This window comes from Notamacropus eugenii, chromosome 6 (genome assembly GCF_028372415.1).
Source record: "Notamacropus eugenii isolate mMacEug1 chromosome 6, mMacEug1.pri_v2, whole genome shotgun sequence".
Lineage (NCBI taxonomy): Eukaryota > Metazoa > Chordata > Mammalia > Diprotodontia > Macropodidae > Notamacropus > Notamacropus eugenii.
The window spans coordinates 370,723,007-370,745,927 of record NC_092877.1 but is presented as its reverse complement, the minus strand read 5'-3'; the positions used below and the strand labels follow the sequence as shown (position 1 = coordinate 370,745,927).

At 37.4% G+C, this 22,921-nt stretch overlaps 1 long non-coding RNA gene across 1 annotated transcript in view; it reads left to right on the top strand.

The window, feature by feature from the left end:
• LOC140510230 (uncharacterized) overlaps window positions 1-22,659 on the top strand; it is a 203,888-nt gene extending 181,229 nt beyond the window's left edge. Inside the window, exon 3 of the long non-coding RNA XR_011969159.1 lies at window positions 22,425-22,659. This is a non-coding gene — a long non-coding RNA (uncharacterized lncRNA). The remainder of the gene's footprint in view (window positions 1-22,424) is intronic.
• The last annotated feature ends 262 nt before the right edge of the window (window positions 22,660-22,921 follow it).

Below are 22,921 nucleotides of genomic sequence, written 5' to 3'. Positions count from 1 at the left end.
ACACCTTCATTTCTGTCTTTATGTGCCTAGAATCACCCCCAGCACAGAGCAGGTACATAATAAATGCTGATTGGTTGTTTGATTATCCCACTGATTCTAGGGTAATTGGACACTTGTTCGCTCATTTTTAGTTGTGTCTAACTCTGTGACTCCATTTGAGGTTTTCTTGTCAAAGATACTGAAGCAATTTGCCATTTCCTTCCCTAGTTCAATTTACAGATGAGGAAACTGAGGCAAATAGCTTTAAGTGACTTGTCCAGAGTCAAACAGCTAGTAAGCGTCTGAGGCCAGATTTGAACTCAGGAAGATGACTCTTCCTGACTCCAGGCCAATTCCATCTATTGCACCACCTAGATGCACCAAGAGTATGCCTTGGTTTCTAAAGGGTCACCAGGGTTTTGACAGGTCATTCAATCATTGTCTAATACCTTCTATTTCCATCTAATTTGCCTGAAGAACTCCATGGATTAGAAAGGGTAAAAAAAAGTGTAGATACTTCCTTCAACTTCACTTAACATTTTAACAGCTTCTTGTTTCCATTAATTTCCTCTTTTCTTCTCTACTTTCATCAAGTGGGCTTTTAGGAAATCAGCTGATCCCTGGTATCTTGCTCTCCCCTCCTCACCACACCAAATTTTTACATTGCTTGCTGATTTTTATTTAAAAATGGAATTCCCCACAAGACAGCTCAAATTATATTCCATACCTCAAAAGAGTCAAGTCCTCATCAGTGTGGGGACTTTGTGCAGTGCCATAAATCATGACCTCTCCCTGCCTTTGCAGACAGTTAATTATCTTAGTTGAAACAAGTGAATCTCTTGTCTTTTCTGAAATAACATTTGACTGCCTTCAATCTTACTTAATGAGCAATAGAGAACAGAGATCCCAATTCTGCTCAATATGAACAATTTGAGCTAAAAGCATCTTGTCCACTAATATTCTTTGGAAATTGCATAATTTGAGTAAATGGAAAATAATAGCTCAGAAACTAATAAGCTTAAGTAAAAATAAGCATATTTTGTACCAGACTGATTTAGGTTCTGAATTATTCATCCCTACCTTCCACAGTAGTATGCTTTTGTTTCAAAACTATTTTTTTTTAAGTGGCAGAATATTTCCACTATTAGACTATCCAAACTCCCTTATCAGTGAATCAATCTATGAGCATTATTAATCCTTTATTTCAGAAAGCTATGTCCCTTTGTAATTGCCAATGGCACACTAAATTGCCTCGAGGTTAGACATACACAGCAGGTATAATTTACAACTCAAAGAATCACTCTCATGATCTTGGTAGCAATTCCCAGGCTCCAAGATTCAAGCAAACCCTCAGAGACAGACCATTGCATTTTCCTTGCAATTATGTCCTTTAAACGTCTCTTTAAATGTCTTTAAACCTCTCTCTCTTTTTAAATGTTCTCAGACATAAAAGGACATTAGGTACCAAGCAACAGCTTGGTTTTAATAAAATAAGGAATGATCTTTAGTGGAAAGTTATTGGTTCTAGTGAAATGAATAGATTAAAATAGAACAGTGCAGCATTATGGAAAGAATGCAGGATTCAGAGTCAGAAAATCTGAGTTCAAATCCTGCCCAGACATTTTCTAGCTTTGTGACCAAGGCTAAGTTAAATAGTCCCTGAACACTTCATTTTCTCCCATAGATCCTCAAAATTTCATTTTTTTTTAATCTGATAGATGGGCAGAGTAAGACCCTATGCAACTACCTTAGGCAGTTGGGTGGTAGAGTAGTTAGAGTGTTGGGCTGCAGTTAGAAGTGACTTGAATTCAAACTTATGCCCATTAGCTGAGTGTCCCTGGTCAAGTCACATAACCCCTGAAAATCTCAGTTTCCTCATCTATAAAATGGAAATAACAATATCTCCTATTTCTCAGCATTGATCAACTGAGATAACATATGTAAAGCACTTTTCAAAGCTTAAATTGCATGTAAATTCTACTTATTACAAACTTGTGTGAAAAGTCATTAGCAAACCATAAGACTATAAATATGAGTTATTGTTGCTATCAATATACAATTAAAATTGATATACAATTAAAATGTAGTACCCCTAATAGGAAGGTCTTCCTTATATCTACCTTGAGAGGCACTGTAGTAAAGTGGAAAGCACTGGTTTTGAAATACTAGGAGTTCTGGGTTCAAATCCTGACTTTTACTCACTACTTATGTGACCTTGGAGAGGTAATATAAATTCTATGGTCTCAGTTTTTTTAAGTGTAAAATGAAAGAGTTGAACAGGATAGAGTGTCTTCTAGCTCTAAACCCTTGATTTTGTGGCTTTCACAGTCCCTTTGCTGGGGGAGCTGAGGAGTTCTCTGCTGTAGAAATTTGCAGTTAATGAGAAGTAGGTGGCACTCAGTTTGAGGAGCAGACCAGTGATGAGACTCTCAGACTCATTTGGCTCTGAGAGGCAGAAAGAAACCAAAGTGAATTACTACAGGGATACAGAGGAGCATCATATCATTCCACTGAATTTACAGCAAGTGAATATATAGGAGATTAAAAATGATTTCCTCAACCCTCTTCTCAACCCACCCCATGACAGAGATAGATTGGTCAGGTCTTGATATTACCCCAACTGCCCACTTCTCTTAACAGTGCACTAGACCCCAGGGTTCTAGAATAATAAGCAAAAAGGAAGAACCAGTATATAGCCAAAGATTTTAGCAACATGCTGATAAAGGCTGAGGAGCAGCTACAGGGCATAGTAGAGAGAGCACTGGGCTTAGAACCAAAAATACTGTTTTCCTTGGGTTCAAATCTGGTCTCAGAAACTAGCTGTGTGACCTTGGGCAAGTCACTTAATTCTCTTTGTCTCAGTTTCCTCATCTGTAAAATGGGCTGGAAAAAGATGATGAACCACTCCAGCATCTTTGTCAAGAAAATGCCAAATGGAGTCATGGAGTCAGACATGAGTGAAAATGATGAAACAACAAGAGCCCAACAATCCTAGAATCAGTGGGAAAATCACACAACCAACCAGCATTTATTATGCACCTGCTGTGTGCTGGGGGTGGTGCTAGGGACATAGAGACAAAGGTGAAGACATCATTGACCTCAAGTTTACATTTTATAAACTCAGAATCCAGAGAGTTTCATAGTTTCTGGTATTTATTCAGCATCCTCTCAGAGACTATTTCTCTAACTCCAACTTCCATTAGTGGGCTGCATTCCCAGAGGTAAATTCTGGGCTAGTACAAATTGGACAAAGACCACGTGGTCCTTTGGGCTGGTGCCCTGAGATGACACAGTCTGGAGAAAGTGAAGAGGCACAGATATAGTTCATGAGGGGACTGTAGACAGGGAGTGCACATGAGGGAATAACTAAGGCCTGAAATGCTGCAGGACCTTTGATATCTTCTGCTGATGTTCCTAAGTCAGTGATGTCAAGTTCAAATGGAAACATACCCCCAATTAGCATCATTTGTTTTATTGAATTTTTATCTATTTTATTAAATATCTCCTTCATTAGAGTCTAATTTAGTTCTGGCCAGACTTGGGAGTTTGAGTGACTCCCCCTCCCTCTCTGCAGCCTGAGTTTGACATCTCTGTACTAAGCTATCTGTCACTGGGCAAGTCTAGTTTACTGAGCTCACTATACCTTCCTCTCAGGAGGTGCAGCATCTCTGCTGGACACTGTCAGGCTCTTATAGAAACAGTCTAAGAGAACTAGAAAAGTTCGTTGTCATTGTGACCTTAAAATATGCAAATGTTGTCACTCAATGACTGAAAAGGGCCCCTTTTTTCATCCTTTACCAGTGTAAACTCAGTCACTCAAAGTCTGAATGGGGGGGTGGTGGTGGTGGTCACTGTTGCATTTCATCATTGTTACCTAACCCTGACATCGTGCAAATGGGAACATTGAGTGCCACAGGCTCACCTTTAAACTAATTTCCACTGCTCAAAAGTACTCTGGGAAAATCTCTTCCTCTTTCCTGTGGATTGGTTTTCTATAAAAGTTAGTAAGGTTGTTTCATCAGGAGAGCTACATTTTAGACTACAGCCATGTTTTCTTCATTACCGACCATTGGCTGAATTTAAAATATATCAACTAATTAACCAATTCACCAATCAATCAGATTCTACAAATCAACAGACACGAATACTGGGGTTGATATTTAAGATGCAAAACTGAGGCCATCTCTATTAAAGTTGGTGCTGTTGATATCAATAATTCTGCCTTAAAAAAGCTAGATATGTGACTTCTTTGGTATAGAGAATTCCAGGTAAAGAATTTGTTTTATCCATGAAGACTGTCACTGACTCTCTTTTCTACTTTCTGAATTTCTTCCCTGTATTTCAGTGATCTTGTCACTAATCTTTAGTGTTTGAAAAATAAACAAAGCTAGAGTAAATTTCTTGACAAGAACATGGACTTTAAGTCATAAACTGATGTAGAATGGAGATGGTGGAAGGGACCTGCCTGAGCTGTCCCCTCAAACTCCTCAAAATACCTGTAAAAATTACCCTAAACAAATTCTAGAGAAGCAGAAGCCAAAAAATGACAGAGTGAAAAAGATTTCCAGCTCAAGACAATTTGGAACACTTTCAGGAAGGGTCTATTGTATTGGACTCAGAATGGGTTATGCCAGCACAGTCTGCACTGTAGCAGGTCTCAGGGTGCTGAATCACTGTAGTAGTTTCCAGATTTCTCAACATACAAATGCCAAAGACAGCTTCAAAGATCAATGGGAAAGCTCTCTTACCTGGGTGAGAGAGGAACATGGTCTGGCCCCAGCCTCAGTTCCAAGCACTAAGGTGATGGCAGTCACTGCTGCAGCAATGGCTTTTTCTGGATCTCTCAGCCTACAAACTGGGGGAATCAAGCAGCTGATCCGAATCACAGAGCTGAGTGGCAGTCCTGGGGTGAGAAGGAGTGCTGGTGTAGCAAAGCTGGTGGCAGTCATGGAGAGGAAATCCTACTCTCAGTTCCAGACCAGAAAAGAGTGTGTATAGTTGCTCACAGACTAAAGTGCAGAGCAAGGGAGGAATAAACATCTCTCCTATGATAATATCACTGGAGGAACTGAGAATTTACAGGTCCCTACAGATATTTCTGAAAACAGCTGCACAAACCCCCTGAAAGCTGGAGTAGTACATGCTCTACTTAACAAAGAACTCAAAATTCAAATAATTGGCTGGAAAAAATGACCAAAAAGGGGGGAAAAATAAGCCTATAGAAGGTTACTTTCTTGGTGAAAAAGTATTTTCTTATGATGAGGAAGATCAAAACTTACAACCAGAGGAAAAAAAACGTCAAGGCTTCTACATCCAAAACCTCCAAGAAAAATATGAAATGGTCTCAGGCCACGAAAGAACTCAAAAATGATTTTGAAAATCAAGTAAGAGAAGCAGAAGAAAAATTGGGAAGAGAAATAAGAATGATGCAAGAAAAATAATGAAAAATGGGTCAACAGTTTGCTAAAGGAGATACAAAATGCTGAAGAAAATAATCCCTCTAAAAATAGACTAACCCAAATGGCAAAAGAGGTCCAAAAAGCCAATGAGGAGAAGAATGCCTTCAAAAGCAGAATGTGCCAAATGGAAAAGGAGGCACAAATTTCACTGAAGAAAACAATTCCTTCAAAATTAGAATGGAGTAAATGGAAGCTATTGACCTCATGAGAAATCAAGAAATTATAAAAAATAAACCAAAATAACACAAAAAAGAAGACAATGTGAAATATCTCACTGGAAAACAATTGACCTGGAAAATAGATCTCGCCCTACAAGAAAATGGAGGGGACAGGAAGAGAAGAAGGAGAGGGAATAGAAGGGAAGGCAGATTGGGTTAGGGTGCATGCTCCTTGGGGTTAGGAGAGGGGAGATGTAGGGAGAAAATTTGAATTAAAAATCTTGTGGAAGTAAAAGTTTAAAACTGAAAAAAAAAATTATATCTTAAAAATATACTGATGGTACAACTGAAAAATATTTTAAAAGACATGCTAAACTTAGAAAGTTCATTTTTATAATAAAATATGAACAATCTTGTTCTCAAAGTCAAAACTATTTTTAAAAATAATATAGTAAGTTGGGATGAGTTGATAGATGGATGTATTAAAATGCTCATTAGCAACTCAAATCAGTAAGCACTTGATGAAACAAAGCCCAAACGTACTATTGCTTAGCAGCATGGAGTAATACTGTCAGAACTGGAGGGGACCTTGAAGATTATTGAAGGATAATAGTTACATTTCTTTAATGCCTTAAAAGTTCAGATGTGTTTTCCTCACAACAATTCTATTAAGTAGGAAGTTCAAGTATTATTATCTCCATTTTACAGAAAGGGAAACCAAGGCTCTGAGTGGATGTGAGTTGCCCAGGATCTACTTTTTCCACTTTCCCCATAGGAACAAATTACTAAGGAGTCACTGGAACTTCTAGGGCAAGTGAGTGACTTGGTCCATTCTTTGCTTAGGACTTTGAACTTGGCAGCTCTATGGAAGATAAATTGAGGAAGGAATAGCATAGAAATAGGAACACCAAACTAGATATTATTGCCATAGTTCATGTGAGAAATAATGAGGGTTTACACAAGAGTTTTTGTGGTATTATCAGAGAGAGGGACAGATGCTGGAGACGCTTCATAGGAAGAAGAAAATGATTCTGGCCATAGATTTTTACTCTCTCCATGTGATGAGCTGACTGATACTTTTTGAACGATCACACTTTTAAGATATATTTTAATATAACTTATCCCATGTAATTCCATGTTTATAGAATGTTGCAGCCACACAATCCCAAAACATTCCCATACAACTCTCCCTTGTCTTTTGGGTAAACCTGAGGATAAAATCTTTGCATTCTGTTGTGTTCCATATCTTATAAATAAACAACATTGACATAGTCACCCATCAATGAGCATTTATTAGACATCTATTATGTTCTAGTAAAGGCAGCCAGGTAGCTAGAGTGCTAGACCTGGAGTCATGAAGAAACATCTTCCTGAGTTCAAATCTGATCTCAGACACTTGCTAGCTGTGTGACCTTGGACAAGTTATTTAACTCTATTTGCTTCAGTTTCCTCATATGTAAAATTATCTGGAGAAGGAAATGGCAAATCACTCCAGTACCTCTGCCGGGAAAACCCCAAATAGCATCATGAAGAGTCAGACGCAATGGAAAAAAATGGCAACAAAAATTACGTCTAGGCACTGGGACCAAGTACTGGGAATACAGAGAAAAGTAGAAGTCAGTCTGCTTAAAGAGCTCACAGCAAACAACCAAGTAAAGCTGAACTATAAACAGAATAAAACACACATGATAACTGAGAGAAGGCATTAGAATTAAGCAGGATCAGAGTTAGGATTAGATACAGAATTAGGGTCAGAGAATTTGGGATAGCATCAGATAGAAATGGAATTAAGGAAATTAACGTTACAATGACAGGCTGTATTTCAGAGAGAAGGTCAAGGTCACAAGAAACCTCTAATGTCCCCAAACACTTCCTGCTCTCCTGTTAACTGCAGCTCTTACATTATCTAGGTAACTGTTTGGGGGGTGACTAGAAGAGAGACTTCATGTTAATGAGGTCATGTAAAATGATGATTTAGAGTGAAGAAGATTTGTGTTCAAATCCTGCCTCACACACTTACAAGCTGAATGACCTTAAGCAAGTCATTGTAGATCTTCAAATCTCAACTTTCCTTATCTGGGGGGGGAGGATAATAATAAATCCTATTCCAAAACGTCTTGAGAATCAAGTGAGATGATGTATATAAAGTGCTTGGAAAGCTTTAAAGGCCTTTATAAATGAGATATTGTCATTCAGGTTAAGCAAGATGGGCTCTGAGATTCCTACTAACCCTTCAGTTCTGTGATTTTATATTTACTTATATTCAATTTCACCTTATTAAATGCAAAGACGTGACGATTCCAGGCACATTCAAAGGATCCCTGCTAGGTAGTGACACATTCCATCTGCTACTGAGCCTTTGGAAGTCTTAACAAAACAGACTCAAGGTTATCTTTGTACCTACCTCCCCTGTGGTAGGCCTGAAGTAACACACATCTAGGTGCCCTGAAACTTCAGGGACAACCAATCAGACAAGTGATGACAAAGTGACTTGACCATAGTGACCTCATCTCTTTAATCTTGCCTCTTTGGGGAGTTGGAGGCCCTAAATAGTTGCTATACTGTCTGTTTAGAAGAATGCCTGTGGTCTTTGGTGTCTGCCTTCTGGAGAAAGCCTTTTGTACACCAGTTAATTTAATCTACACTGTCAGATCTGGAGGAAATGTTAGAATACTTGCACATTTATTTAAAAGTGGCAGAAAAAGAAAGCTGTTTCCTCATCTGCACAGCAGTTTTTCTATGTTTGTACTTTTCGTAGATCAACTATCTCCTAAATGTGGGTGTCCTTCTGGACTTTGTCCTGGGCTCTCTTTCTTTCTCTTTAGATCTCATTAGTTTTTCTGAGTTTAATTATAAATTCTATGAAGATTATTCCCAAAGTGTAGGGTAATACCTATGCCTTTGGATTTGAAGGACTTAGGTTTAAATTTTCCATCTCATGTTTACACCTGTGTGACACTGAGGGAATACTGTCATCTCCATGGACTTTACTTTCTTCATCTGTCCCATTGGTATCTCAGATTCCAACTTGTCTAAAATAAGACCCATGATCTTTCACTCAAAACCCAACTTACCAGTTTCCATGTATCAGGTGAGGATAACGCTGTACCTCCAGTCACCTGAGTTCTCTCTCTTCAAGATGATTGCCAAGTCTTGTCATTTATTTTCCATTGCATCTCTAACAACTATCTCCTTCTTTCCATTCTCCCCTGGACTAATGCAGTAGTATTCTACTTGTCCCTGTTATTGATTTCTTTCTTCCTCAATCCAGCTTCACGGCATGGTAGATAAAATGCTAGGTCTTGAGTCAGAAGGACTCATCTCTCTGAGTTCAAATCCGGCCTCAGACACTTACTAAATGTGTATCCCTGGGCAAGTCACTTAACCCTCTTTGTTTCAATTTCCTCCTGTATAAAATGACCTGGAGAAGAAAATGACAAATCATTCCAGTGTCTTTGCCGAGAAAACCCCAAACAGGAACACAGATAGTTGGACATGACTAAAGTGACTGAACAACAACTATCTATTCTCTACATAGCAGCTAAAATAGTTTTATTAGAACACATGGCATTCCATAGCCCTCTTCTACCTTTCCACAGACTGAGTCCCATACCTGGTACTCTCTTTCCCTGATGCAATAACATATCCCTCTCAGCTCCATCCTGATATCCCTAGATTCCTTCAAGGCTCACCTCAGGCATGACCACTTACATAAAAAGAGTTGTCTTCATCCCATTGGTTGTTAGTGCTCCCTTCTCCATCCCATTGTTATATATTAACTTGGTGAGTTAACTATCTGCATTTATTTGCCCACATATCATTTACCGCAAAGAGAATGTACACTTATTGAGGAAAGGAAATTTTTCATTTTTGTCTTTCTTTATCCCATTCAGTGCACTGTCTTGTCCCAGGTGGGTGCCTAACAGGTTCCTTTTTACTTGAATTTATTTCATCTGGGGTGTTATTTCTGTTGGTTAAAATCTAAGCCAACAATTTCCCTTTTCAGTACTCCATCCAGTGGTAGCATTTAAGCAAATATAAACTACTTTGAAAACTTGGAAGCACTTCATAAATGTGAGTTACTATCATTCAGGTTACATTAGATAACCCCTGAAATCCTTTCTCATGTTGAGATTGAGGGGTTTTTATACTTTTCCCATTCAATTCACCTTATTCATTGAAAAGACAGGATGGTTAGAGTCATCTTGTTTGTTTCTTTTTGGAATTAACAAACATCCACTAAAAATAAAGTATTTCCATATACAAAGAAGAACAGAATGACAGGATTATATGTGAAATCATGAATCTCTTTGCATCTTCAACTTGATTTTTAATTTATTTTTTAAATTATTAACATATATATATATATATATGTATATCTTCTTTCCCTCCCTTCTCCCTCCACTCCCATTGATGATGAGAGGAAAACAAAACCCTTGTAGCCCATGGGCACAGGCAACGTAACAAATTCCCTATTGGCCATGGCCACAAATGTTTTTATCTGGTCCCTGAGTCCATCATTCTCTGCCAGGAGGTGGAAAGTCTGTTTCATCTCTTGTTTTCTGAAACTGTGATTGCATTGCATTGCTCCAAGTTCTAAAGCCTTCCAAATACCACTTTTTTTGGAAGTATATAAAAAATTCAAGATATTACTTTCAACCTCTTCCACTTGATATTTCCCTCTGAATTTCTTTCTCTTCCTTTCAGAGAGTTTTAAAAGACGATCCACTGATTATCTTTTATTCCTTTTTTTTTTGTTTGGGCAACACTATTGTAAGTTAACTTTCCTTCTTCCTCAAATAAAAAAGGAAAAAACCCACAATCTTTGTAAAAAATAACCATATTTGAACTATTATAAATATCCAAATTAATTATAAAGGACATAAAAAGAAAGATGCTATCTATATCCAGAGAAAGAACTGATAAATGGAAGTATGTATGGAATAATTTATATATATAATATAAATATGTGTATATACACACATATGTAGTGTGTGTATATATGCATATACATATACACACATACACATACACCCACACATATATGTTTGTATCTAATGGTAGCCATCATCTCTAGGGTGAAGGTGAGGACAGGAAAAAGAAAAAAACAGTAATTTGCATGATAGCTTTATCATATATTTAAAATGAATATCAAGTTGTACATAATAGTTATATTTTTATATAATATTTGTGTATATTTTAACTATATAGATAGTTTCATGTGAAATCATCATTTTAAAAATTATACTGTCATGGAAATGCTTGTTTTATCCCATAAATAAAAAATAAAATAAAACTTAAACAAAATAAATGGACATATGTGTCATGTTCAAAAATATGTTTCTCTTTCTGCATCTTGGATCCATTATCCCTATGACCAGACATGACTAATGTGGTTCATCCTTAGTCTTCTGAGATCATAATTGTCACTGAACTAAGTCTTGAAGTGTTTTCAAGCCTTTTTTCTTTTCAGTATTTTTGTTGTATAAATTGTTTTTCTGCTTTTTCTCACTTCACTTTGTATTGGTTTATATGTTTTCTCAGGTTTCTCTGAAACTGTCTCTCACTGTTTCTCTCAGCACAAGAATAATTCATTAAATTTCTGTCCTAGAATTTGTTCAACCCAGAACAAAACCCTTTAGTTTTTCACTACAACAAAAACAAATACCTCCTATAAATATTTTTATTCGTATGTATTTTTCCTTCTTTCTGTGATCTTTTTGCTGTATAGATTTAGCATTTTATCTACAATGTTTGCATCAATATTCATTAGTGATATTACTCCATTGTTTGTTTTTCAGATTTGTCTCTTCATCATTTAGGTATCAAGATCACATTTGTGTCATACAAAAAATTGACATACTATCTTTTCTTATTTTTGCTAACAGTTTATGTAACAAGAATGGATTATTTTTTGAGTGATTGACAAAATTAACTTGCAAATCCATCTGGTTGTTTTTGAGTTCTTTTGATTTGTACATAAATTGGATTTAAGTGAGGCAGAATTGCACGAAGTCATCAGCTTCACTTTCTCCTCCAGAGTCATCATAGTCCAGTGGCAGGACAGAGTCAAGATGGCTAGTGATGCCTCAGGATGCAGTGGATGACCTTGGCATATTCTGTGTCTAACCAAGCTCTAAGCACTCCACATTGCCTGCTTCATCTGCCTTCATGGCCTTTGGAACAAATTGTTCTCATCTGCCCATTCCACCAGAAGAAGTCTTTACATGCTTGGGGTAGACACCCCCATAACTCACTTAATGGGTCTGAGAAGCCTTGGTTACACTCAATCTAGTCTGGCATGTCTGCCAAAACAGTTTACTTGGGTGTGGTCACTGCTCATGCTGCAGCTTCTTGAAGTCATAGGTGAGAATTAGGCTGAACAGGTGGACACCAAAGGTGGAAAGGGCCCTGAAAAGGGATTGGCAGCCCTCACACCAAAGGTACTGGTCCTCCCTGAACACACCCTACACTTCAGTTGGCTTTTTGAGTTCATATAAACAAGGATGTGAAGTCAGACAAGTGTAGTTGAGTGGGAAATGATGAAATGGATGCCCTAGGCTCCTCCTTAAATGGAGGATTTCCATAGTCCATCCTTTACCCTTTCCAAGCAGAGAGAGGGAGGAGGTAATAGTATAGTTTTACTGTCTCTTCCTATAAATCAATTAACTTTAAGTATTTATGATCTATACCACTAGGTTCATATAAATTAAATACTGCTATTGATTCATAACCCATGGCTCCCTTGAGAATAATATTAACTTTCCCTGTTTATATTTTGGATCAAGTTTAATTTTACTGTTACCTTGTGTGAGATCATGTTTACTACCTCTGAATTTTAGAGGCATTTCATAAGAAAATTTTCTCCAGCTTATTATTTTAATTTTTTTAATCTTTATGTTTCAAGAATGCTTAAAGCATATTCTTTGATTGTGATTTCTAAAACATTTGCTATACTTCTCTATTTTCTAGGTGAATTAACATCCTTCACAGTTATGACTGTAAATTGTCTATTTTCTTTCATCTTATACTTTTATACTTTTCCCACTTTTTATCTCCTGTCCCCTTCGCTATTATGAAGAAGGTCTTGAAAGAGATAGCAGGTACCCAACATTGGTAATCTATGTTTTATAAAATATATTTTCATTCCACCACCCATCTTTTCTCTTTCTCTCACCTAGTCTCCAGTCAGCAGTTCCCACTCATTCTTTCTTGGCTTTTATCCCTCTCCTTAGGATCCATTCTCTGAATATGGAATTTGTTTTGCTTTTGAAAAACCTCTCTCTGAATCCACCTTTCCTTTTTATCCCCCTTTCTCTTGCCTATTTGATTTCCTGTTGAGTTTAATGTATTTTTACAGTAATATGTCTCTCAATCTCCTTCTTGCTCCCTATTTCTCTCTCTCTTTCTCCCCCCCCCCCCTTCCTTCTCGTCTTGCTCTTTCTCCTGCCTCCAATTATTCTTTGTCTGGTTCAGATGAGAATGAGGTTCCCATTTGTATAGTCTTTTTTTTTTTATCATACCCTGATTATATGAGATAACTTCCAATCCCTCTATCCCCTCTCCCCCTTAATGTTTTCATTTTTTCATTTTATTTTTTCTCTTAAATTTATGAATATGTAACAAAACTGTTCTTGGTGTTCTACTTTATTTGTTATCTATGAACCTGGAGACATTAGGGTTCTAAGGAGGCAATTGTTTCCTTTCTGTGATTTAGCAAATAAACACTTCATCATTCCTTTCACTTGCTCAAATGTCTTTACCTTCCTATGTTTTCTTTACCTTGGTATTTGCTTTTTTCAAGTATCTAGCCAGCTGTAGTATTTTCACCAGGAATACCTGGAAGCCTTTCTTCATCATAACACACAATCCTCATGTCATTTCCCCAAAATGCTGACCCCTTGAGGATAATCACAGGACCCAGAAACTGCTACCTCTCTAGCCAGTTATGGACTTAGGGTTTTCCTGCCCCCTTCTAACCCTGGAATTAATTTCCTATACATTCTAAGTGGAATTGGCTCTAAAAATATGTTCTTGGATGCCCATCTTTCCTTACACTCTGAATATGAAACTACAGTTGGATACATTTTCTTCTTTACATTTATATTCCAGTATCAAACACCTGTTCCACATGGACTCACTAACTATTCTTTTCTGTTTACTCTTTATGTCTAAAGTCTTATTCTATCTCCCTCATCAAAATTAACTCTTCATGTCATCGCTCATTCTTATGCCTTCTGTTTCACTCATTCAATCATCTATCACTAGTATCCTAAAAGGAATTATTGCTTCACCATGCCAAGTTATGACTAATGAATGGTATCAATAAAGTCTTCTGACACTCTTTTATAACCCAGATGAATAATTAGTGACTCCAGCAATTGTGCATACAACCCTTCTTCTGTGAACAGTTATCTACTTTCCCCTGGGATTTCCAAAGATAACATATCTTACCACATAATATAGCACATAACAAAGCAAATACACTTAACATAATGGAATTGTGAAGAGTGGTTGAACCTGAACATGAAGAAAAAATAGAAGAGATGACCAAATTCCAATGGTAGTTGGGGTTTGGTTGTCAAAATATCATAAAGAAATAAAGATTCCAAATAAAAGAAAATGCATATGGTATTATTACCAAAAACAAAATAAATAAAAGCTATGACCAAGAAGATATCAGAAAATCCCAATCCACATGCCTTCTTTTTCATCTTTATGAGACTGGTCTGTACTTCCACCAAGGGCAACTTTGTTGACAGCATGAAAAACGAACTGTCAGACTCTGGCAGATTTTTTAACAGCTGATCACATCTTCTTAGTAATGAAACTGAAAACTATAGAAAATATGCGATCCTACTGTATCTATCTGCTGATAAAAAAATTGGCAGTGGAACAAAATGCTGTCTTAAAGGGTCTCTTCAGTCAAGTTATCTCCCATACATATATTAAAGGAATGAGATTATATGAAAGATGTAGCCTCAGCAGTTATCTCATTCAACATCTACAGATTAATATCAAGCTCAGAATAAAACAGGAATATATTGGTGTTGTGAAAGATGCCTCATTTTATTAATCCAAGTAAATGCAGGATCTTGTAAAATTTGTTTTCTGTTCATAGTCATCATGTGACAACATTTGCCAAGTCCTTAACATGTTCTCTGACATGTACCAGATTGTGTGTGTGGGTAGAAGAAACAATACATAGCACATCATTCCTGCCTCCAGGAATCTTACTATCCCACAGTAAAGAAAAGAAGCTCATTTCTAGCATACAAAATAGTACTTAAGTGCACAAGAAAGATACACAAGGAGGAAGTCAATTCTCAAACATTTATTACAAGTCTCTTCTATGTCAGCTGCTTTCCTAGGTGCTAGGAGGGGAGAGCATATGGTTTTTGAGAACATCGTAGGGACCTGCCACTAAATGGAACACACATAGAGGCTTGAAAAATACTTAGCTGCAAATATGATTGTCAAGTCCATGGCCTGCTGGAGATATGGACTTGCAAAGGACAATTTTGCCGTTCTTTGAATTTGTGAATGGTAATTCACACTGCCGATGTCTTAGAGAAATAGTGTTGCAAGTGGCAAATGACCATCGGTTTTGGACACATGATCCAGGTCCAACTAGGACACAGGATAAAAATGACTTCGAGCCTCCAGGAAAAAGCAATTACCTTTTAGATCCTTTGGCTATTTTAGAGTTTCTCAGCCTAAAACAAAGTAATGATTTTGGACAGTGAATGCAATAGCCCAAAATAGCCTTTCTCTCCTTTTGTTAATGATCTTTCTTTGTATCATGGGTACATGTGGGAAGGGGAGGTGAATTTTAAGCCTTTTAAAAGGAACCAGAGCTGGGGTGGGGGTGGGGTGGAGAGAAGTGAAAGGACTCTGCAAAGTATGGATTGGTGAATCATCCATGAAAAGGCAAGGAAGAGGCAGCTCAGGTCACGCTGAGTAAAAAATGGAGATAGCCCACAATGAGTTTCAGATTTTCCTGGCTAGCTAATAGCCAGAAGGATATAATGGTTTGCTTGAAAGCTGGTTCTTAGTCTTCTGATAAAACCCTTGCCTCAATTAATACACCATATGTTTTAGAACTTAAGAGAAGAGCAATTTATGTAAGACATCAGACAGGAAGATGGAAACCACTAGATTAGCCATGCCATATTGTCAATTCAATTCTCATTTGGTTTAGTCACCAATTTCTTCATTCCTTTCCAGACTGCATTCCTGAATTCCCTGGACTTTGTCTACAATGCCTCAGAAACCACTTCACCCTGGAAACTTATTCCACCCATCCACTTCATACAGCAGAAATTACCCTCCATCCCTCCCCATCTCCCTCTGATCAGCTGGTTCTTCATAGAACCTCCATTTTAAGGAGGAGGCCCAGTCCAGCTATGACCATTCCTCTCCAGGTTCCTGACTTTCCATGACTCCTTCCCACCCCCAGTCCCCTTTCAGCTTTTATGCATTATCTTCTCCCATTGAAATATAAACTCCTTGTGAACAGGGAGTCTCTGCTTGTATTTGTCTCAATAAGCTTTTAATAAATGCTTGTTAACTTGACTTGGCCAATGCCACATGTCTTAGTGAGAATCCTTTTTAAAGAATGAGGCCCACCAACCAATTCGATTTTACTAAGAAAGATTTATTGAGTGCCCACTGTGTGTAAGAAACTATATTAGACATTAAGAATACAAATTAGCTTCTATTTAATAGGTGCCTGGCTCTGTTCTGGGGTTACAAAGACAGGAATTCTTTGTTCTCAAGAAATGTATGTATTACTGCGAAGGGAGGTCACACTATGTGTAGACAAATAAGCTTGTTTCCTGGAATGAACTTGTTTAGATTTATTGGGGAACTTTTTTTTCATTGAAAACTTAATTGCAGGCAATTCTAGATGGCTATTAAAGTCATTTAAATCTCTGAAATCCTACAATTTTGTGAATTATACTGTTCTCATTGGAAGAATATTGAACTTGGCTGCAGAAGACCTGTATTTGAGTCCCATTTTGAATACACACTAGCAAATCTCTTCATTTGGGTTGTCTCATTTGAACCCACTGTTTGTGGCTGTTCTCCAAGACTTCATTCTCTTCTCTCTCTAAACTATCTAGTATTCTAATAACCTCCCATATGTTCAGTTACCAACTCTATGCTGATGATTCTTACAAATATTTATCCAGCCCAATCTTCTTGAGTGCCAGTCTTAAATCACCTACTATCTTTTAGATATCTCGAAATGGATCTCCCGTAGACACTCACACTCAACATGCTCCAAATACCAGTCATTGTCTTTCTCCTTAAACTTTTTCCTCTTCTGAATTTCCCTGTTCCAGCCAAGGGTACCATTATCCTCCCAAGTGTCTTAGACTCACAGCCTCAGTATTGTGATTGACTCCACATATTTACTTTCCCTACATATCCAATTTGTTGCCAAATCTTATCATTTCTACTTTCACATATCTCCTATACATTCCCTCCTTTCTACTTACATAGCTTTTTTCATTTCACATCTTGAACATTGTAATAGCCTTCTGATTGGTCTGCATACCTCAATTCTTTCACCACTCTAGTTTAATAGAGACTACAGTCTCTATATAGCTGCCAAAATGACTTTCCTAAAGCACAATTATGATCCTGCCATTCCCATACTCACTAAACTCCATGTGTTTAGTTTAGTTTAGTTTCCCATACTCCACTGAACTACATATTAACTCTAATCAAATGTAAAATCTTTTCTCTAACTTTTAAAGTTCTTGGGGGGTGGGAGCAGAGAGCCAAGATGACTGACTAAAAGCAGGGACCTACTTGAGTTCTTCTCCCAAACCCATTCAAATACCTGTAAAAAAAATAACTCTAAACAAATTCTAGAGATGCAGAACCCAGAAAGTGATGGAGTGAAGCAAATTTTCATCCCAGGACAGCCTGGAAGGCTGACAGGAAGCATTTGCCCCCTGGTCCAGGAGTGGAATAGAGCACAGTCTGAAGTGGGTCATGTCAGCCCAGCACAGATGGAGCTAGAGAACACCTCAGGGGACTGAATCACTGACAGCTCTGGAAGTTTCCAGACTTCTCAACCCACAAATGCTAAAGACAGGATAGAAGGTCAGTGGAAAAACTCAGTCTGACTTGAATAGAGGGGCGTGATCCTGCTGAGGTGTGACCCCAGCCCTGGGGAAGAGGAGGCAGCACACGCAGTGGTGGAAGCAGCAGCAGCAGCTTCCAGAGTTCTGAACCCATAGACAGTGGGCGATTGAACAGCTGATATAAAACACTTGAAACCTATGGCAGGATACCCATTCCCTCCCCAACCCCATCCACCACTGGAAGCAAAGTTCTACCTTGACAAAGAGTTAGAAAGTCAAATATTTGGCTGGGAAGATGAGTATAAACAGAGGAAAAAATGCCAAACTATAGAATCTTACTTTGGTGACAAAGAAGATCAAAACATACAATCAGAAGAAAACAGAGTCAAAGCTCCTATATCCAAAACCTCCAAGAACAGCATCCAGTGGTCTCAGGCCATGGAAGAAATCAACAAGGATTTCAAAAATCAAGTAAGAGAAGTAGAAGAAAAATTAGGAAGAGAAAAGAGAGTGATGCAAGAAAATCATGAAAAATGAATCAACATCTTGCTAAAGGAGATCCCAAAATACTGAAGAAAATAACACTTTAAAAACAGACTAATAAATAGATTAATCCAAATGGCAAAAGAGATCCAAAAAGTTAATGAAGAGAAGGAAGTCTTTAAAAGTAGAATGAGCCAAGTGGAAAAGGAAGTTCACTGAAGAAATAAATCCTTCAAAATTGGAACAAATGGAAGCTAATGATTTTATAAGAAATTAAGAAATTACAAAACAACCAAAAGAAGGAAAAATTAGAAGACAAAGTGAAATATTTCACTGGAAAAGCCACTGACCTGGAAAATAGGTCTAGGGGACATAATTTAAGAATTATTGGACTATCTGAAAGTCATAATCAAAATAAAAAGAGCCTGGACATCATCTTTCAAGAAATTATCAAGAAAAACTGCCCAGATATTCTTAAACCAGAGTGTAAAATAAATATTGAAAGAATCCCCCAATCACCTCCTAAAAGAGATGCCAAAATGAAAACTCTTAGGAATATTGCAGCCAAATTGCAAAGTTCCCAGGTCAAGGAGAAAATATTGCAGTCAGCCAGAAAATAACAATTCAAGTACTGTGGAAATACAATCAGCATAGAACAATATCTAGCAATTTCTACTTAAAAGGACTGAAGGGCTTGGGACATGATATTCTGCAGGTCAGAGGAGCTAGGATCAAAACCAAGAATCACCTACCCAGCAAAACTTAGCATCCTACTCCAGGGGAAAAATGGAATTTCAACGAAATAGAGGACTTTCAAGCATTCTTGATGAAAAGAGTATAACTTAATAGAAAATTTGACTTTCAGTTACAAGAATCAAGATAAGTATGAAAAGGTAAACTGGAAAGAGAAATCACAAAGGACTAACTAAGTTGAACTGTTTACATTCCTTCATGGAAAGATGATATTTGTAACTCATGAGACTTTGATCAGTATTAGGGTAATTGGAGGAAACAGAGAGGGAGAGAGATAAAATTAAGGGGTGAAGGAGGTATATATTTGGAGGAGAAAGGAAGAGATAGAATGGGGTAAATTATTTCACATAAAAGAGGCAAGAAAAAGGCTTCACAGTGGAGGGGAAGATGGGGGAAGTGAGAGGAAATCAATGAACCTTACTTTCACTGGATTTGGCTTAAGGAGGGAATAACATGAACACTCAATTGGGTATCTTACCATACAGGAAAATAAGAGGAAAGGTAATGGGGAGGGATGATGGAAGGGAGGGCAGATTGAGGATGCAGTTAGTCAGAAGCACAAACTTTTTGAAAAGAGACAGAGTCAAAATTGAAAGAATTAGTGGAGAGCAGGAGAGGATGAAAGGAGGTATAGTTAGTCTTTCACAACATGGCTATTATGGAAGTGTTTTGCATAACCATGTAAGTGTAACATACATTGAATTGCTTGCCTTCTCAGTGAGGCTGGATGGGGAGGAAAGAAGGAAGAAAATTTGCAAATCAAAGTTTTAAAAATGAATGTTAAAAATTGTTTTTACATGTAATTGGAAAATAAGGTATGTAGGCAGTGGGGTACAGAAATCTTTCTTGCCCTACGAGAAAGTAAGGTGGAAGGGGATAAGGGGTGGGGAAGACAAAAGGGAGGGCAGACTGGGGAAAGGGTAATCAGAATGCATGCCATATTAGGGTGGGGGTGAGGGGAGAGATGGGGAGAAAATTTGGAACTCAAAATCTTGTGTAAATGAATGTTTAAAACAAAAAATTAATTAAAAATAAGTTTAAAAATATTTAAAGCTCTTTATAACCTGACCCTTACTGTCATTCCAGTCTTCTTATATTTTATTCCACTCCACATAGCCTGTGATCCAGAGATTCTGGCCTCTGCTATTTCTTACATTCCTAACAACATGCCTTTTCATTAGCTGTCTCCCATACTTGCCAAGCTCACCTCTGCCTCTTTGACTCCTTGACTTCATTCAAGACTCAGATCAAATTCTACCTTCTGTAATAGACTTTTCCCATTGTGTCTTTCCCTCCTTTCCCCTACCACTCCACTAGGGCCTCCAAAGATTGCCTACCATTTTTCCTATACATATCTTGTATGTACATAGTTGTTCATAGGGCATTTCCTCCACTAGAATGTGAATTCCTTGAGGGCAGGAACTGGAAGTTTTGCTTCTTTTTGTTTCTCCAAAACTTTTTTTAAAGTCCTTGGAGCACAGTAAGTATTTAATAACGACTTGTTGACTCATTTATTCTCTGAATCTTTTATCTGTAAAAATGGGTATAATAAAACTTCTATTATCTAGCTCAGTGAAATATTATGAGTGAAAACTTTATAGTGTTGTAAAAATATTAATTGTTAACGTTATTCTGACCAATTAAATCTCCATAAGAACCCGTGACAGATTGTTATTCTATAACATGGCAGATTAAAGAGTGAGTTCCATACTGTACAAATCTTTAGAAGTTCTTTCAGGACACTCAGGTCCTGGCCATTTAGGAAATCACTACATCATTGCATTAAAATGTTATCATTATGTCCTTTGAGAGTTAGTGCGACTCTTAAAAGGATCCAATTTCCTTCTAGAGAATAGCAGACACACTGGGCAATGTGACTCATGATACTCCCTCAGGAGAACTAACACTCCATAAGGTTCCTCCTCACTGCTATATTGCCTGCCTCAGGGGCCATTCTTATACTGGAAATCTGTCTAATTGGCCACCATGGCCCAAATCATAACACCACAGGAAAAAGAGCTAGAAACAAACCTAGGGGCCACCTAGTCAACCCCTCTTCATTTTACAGATGATAAAATCAAGGCTCAAAGAGCCCCAGGTACTCATCTACAACTAGCAACTTTAATGCATGAACTTTAAAAAAAGAAAAAAAATCATACCTAAGACAAGCAACATGGAACGTAACCTCAAATAAACTGTTTTTAAAAGTTATTTTACATTTTTCAGTTGACAAACTCTCTTCTTTCTCTCTCTTAACTGGCAAGGGAAAAAAAACTTTTGTGCAAATCAGTATGGTCAAACAAAGCAAACTTTTGCATTGCCTATGTACCAAAAATATGCCCAATCTGTATCCTGAATCTATAACCTCTCCCAGGAAGTGGGTGGCATGTTTTATCATCAGCCCTCTGGAATTGTGATGGGTCACTATGCTGATCAGAGTTCCTAAGTCTTTCAAAGTTATTTGTCTTTGCCATAAAATTGTGAGTGTATAACTTGTTATCAAGGTTCTGCTCACTCCACTTTGCCTCAGTTCATACCACTCTTCCTAGGTTTCTCTGAAACCATTCCCTTCTTCATTTCTGATAGAACAATAGTATTCCATTCTCTTCATATGCAGTTACTTGTTCAGCCTTTCCTTAAGTAATGAGCATCTATTTAAATTGAACCCCAAAAGATCTATCTTACATATTTTTTGCACATTTGAGTTCTTTTTTCTTTCTTTTATTTCTTTGTATGACAGGTTTTTAACTTAAGAAAACTCACTAAGGGTCTTTTAGTTGTGTATATTTTGTGGCCAGGGACGTAGAGATTATCTAGGCATAGCCACCCATTGGAGAAAGGAAACTGGGCATTTGAAAGCTTCCTATTTTAACTAATTATTCTTGTTCATAAGACTCAAAATTCAGTTATTTCCATATCATTGTAGTATAAATGCTTTCAGTGTCTACCAAATCTCATTGTGCTAAGACAGTGCTGGCAATACAGCTTCGTTCAAGACCTATAATTCAATTCCATGCCATTCAATTTCACAAACATGTCTTAAACAACCATTATATACCAAATAATGTGCCTAGAGATTCAAAGGCAAAAAAAAAACAAAAACAAAAACAAAAGCTTGTTCCTGTGCTCAAAGTGCTGACAATATACTAGTGGGAAATGACCTAGACAAGGTCACACAACTAGTAAATATCAAGTCCAGTTTCCTTTGTCCCAAATTCGCTTACCTTTTCACCACATTGCATTGCTTCTCATGAAAATTCTCCATAGTACTTTGCCTTGTTAAAGTGTAAAGTATGCACAAGAGATTGTTGCCCTCTGAACTGCAGGCTTTTGACTATTTTTTCTTTAACAAATTGGGGATGAAATTTGCCATCTCAGAAGCATGTTATGATGATTGTTATAAAGCTCACCATGTTTCTCCTTCTATATTACCTAGAGCATAACACACTGGAACTTTCTTCATGTTTTCTAACTTTCTGTTGTCTGTTGTCTAGCTCTTTCAGAAGTACAGTGCTGAAAGCACTTGAAAATATATCCCCAAGAATGAATCAACCTCTTAGAGACTGATTGACAAAGTCCCTGCCAATCAATCATCACCGAACGTGAAGTCAGCTGCTCTAGGTGGGATATGAAACAGAAGTGTCATTTCTACAGACAGGGAACTAATGAGAGCCATTGACACCTGGAGGAAAAGAAAAACAGACAAATAAAACTTAAATGGAAAAAAAATCAATGTGTTATGTTTTATTGAACCTCTCCCTCTTTAAAAACAGATCACTGAAGAGCCACAATGCCAGAACTACTCCTACTGGCCTTATTAAATTTTTTTCCCCATAATTTACTGGATTGAACTCATAAGACCTCAGTATCAATCCTGGATCTGCCACTTATTACCTTAGTGAGCTTGGCCAGCAAACTTACTCTTTTTGAGTTTCATTTTCCTCATCTATAATATGAGGGTTTGGGCTAGATGAGCCCTAAAATCTCTTCC